The sequence below is a fragment of the Sceloporus undulatus genome, chromosome 3 (assembly GCF_019175285.1).
Source record: "Sceloporus undulatus isolate JIND9_A2432 ecotype Alabama chromosome 3, SceUnd_v1.1, whole genome shotgun sequence".
Classification (NCBI taxonomy): Eukaryota; Metazoa; Chordata; class Lepidosauria; order Squamata; family Phrynosomatidae; genus Sceloporus; species Sceloporus undulatus.
Genome location: NC_056524.1, coordinates 213,633,224 through 213,635,598, shown reverse-complemented (window position 1 = coordinate 213,635,598; position 2,375 = coordinate 213,633,224).

The following is a 2,375-nucleotide window of genomic DNA, read 5'->3' as shown; positions in this document are numbered from 1 at the left end:
ATTGCCCAAGGTCACCCGGTGGGTTTCCACGGCTGAGTGGGAATTTCTGCTCACTTCTCCTGTAGTCCTAATCCAACATTCAAACCACTATGCCATGATGGAGTACAGAGTGCACCATGATGTATACATTGGTGTACAGAGGCATATGAATAGGAAAATGTTCTGGATGGCTGCATCTGCACTGCAGAAGTAATCCAGTTTGACACCGGTTTAACTGCCATGTCTCAATGTTGTGAAATTCTGGGAAGTGGAGGTCCGGTGCCACAACAAACTATATTTCCCAGGAATTCCATAGCATAGAGACGTGGCAGTTAAACTGGCATCAAACCGGATTATTTCTGCAGTGAGGATGCAGCTGATATCCAAATAAAATGCAGGTTTTGTTTGATTATGTAGTCCCAACTAAAAATGCTTTCCTCTGTAAAGAGGAGTTAGTCTCATACTCCTCACCCTACACACTCCACACGGCACTAGTGCCTGTAGCACCACAGTGCTGGGATTAAGAAACCCTCTCCTCTCTTTTCAGTCTCAATTTGTAGTGACACATACAATAGAGCCATCTTTCCCTGGCAGGCAAACGTATTCTCCCCACCACCACCACCACAAGAAGAAGGTGGTCGGTACTTGAAACTCTTTGAATTAGATCTATGGTAAAATCACCTGAAATTCTCAACCCTATTTCTGGAGAGAGAAATGGGGGCAAATTATGATATCACCAATGTTTTCTAAAGGAAGAGAAATTCTCCAACTGGTTTGCATACATGGCACTCACAATTAGTAGGGACAGTACTCCAACATTTCTTTCCTCCCTGTAAGGTTTGTTTTTGTGCCAGTCAAGGCCAGGCTTATAATTAGGTTCATGAGACAACTACTCCATGTGGCAAATGGCTGGGAGGCAGAAACGGCACTGCGCACCACAACCACCATGTCTTCTGAGTCTCCTGACCATTCCACAATAGTGAAAGACAAAGCTGTGCATGTCATATGCCCTGTCCTGGACCCCCACCCAAATTAACCTACTGCCCTACTGTCTTATTTCCAAGTCTGAAGGAAGATTTGACTGTTGATCAGTTTGCTTCTATACAAATAATGGGAGTGGACCCCCATTTTGGTCTTTGTCTCAGGAAGTTAGATAAGTTGGGCCAGTGCTGGAGCCAGTGCAAATGGCAACAACTGCATTGGTATGCTTGATGCATTTTGTACCCTCATTGCAGGTCTAAAGTGAATTCATTCAAATGTGAGTCACATCAAGAGGTATCTGGTAGTGCTGCTGACTGAGGTCTAAATGCAGTTTGACACCACTTTAACTGCCATGCCTCAATGCTATGGAATCCTGGGATTTTTAAGTTTTGTGAGATATTTAATCATCTCTGCCACTGGTGCTACACCAAACTACAAATCACAGGATGAAGCCATGGCAGTTAAAGCAGTGTCAAACTGCATTATTTCTGCAATGCAGATTAGACCTGTGATGGAAAAACTAATTAAGGAAAGGTTCAAGAGTCTAGCAATGGGAGAACAAACAGGACCTTGTCCCCCAAATAAGAATTCTGCCCCCCAATGAAGTTTGCCTTCAATCCTCAAAATTTATAGTATTGCAATAATTTAAAGTTTAAACTGTGTATTTAAAAATGCAATTTAGGCATCCAAAGCAAAATAGCAGGAACAATTACCAAGAGAATGTGAACACAGCAAATAAAAGAGTTCTAGGTATGTAGGATTTCCAGTGTCTCACTCTCTGCAATGCTAGACATTTAGGGATTGGGGAAACAGGTTTTCTTGGGGGCAATACCTTCATTTCACTGCCCCCCCCATCTCACCAAGTGCCTACAACCTCTTTCCTTTTGTGCATTTACCTGAGAAGAAAAGCTGCTAAAGGGAAGAAAGAGAAATACAGAAGTCATCCCAAGATAGTTGGATTTTCATTTCTCCTCTCCAAGAGTTTAAAACTAAAGGCTAAAACATTGAGATTACAAGGCTAAGAATTGAAATCAATGATCTGGCAAAATTGGGTTGAAGTGTATAGCCTCTCTATCAATCACTTCAGCTTATCTGTTATAATGGATTTCATCAAGATGCATCAGTTGTTAAGGAACTCATAATGGATATTGGTTCCTAAGTCTCCATGCCAAGTTACTCCAGATGCATTTGTATTTTCCTATGGTGTTAGCTAAATATGATTTTAAAAAAAGAAAGAAAGAAAATCTGTGAATCATTAAGTAAGAGACAAAACATATTTTCCCATCAAATTCTCACAATTAGCGCAACACAAAGACATGCTACTTATGGTATGCTGGTATCTTTTTCTTCCATAACCCTCAGTTTACAGCTTGGTTACATCTGTCTTTAACGTGTGTGTGTGTGTGTGTGTGTGT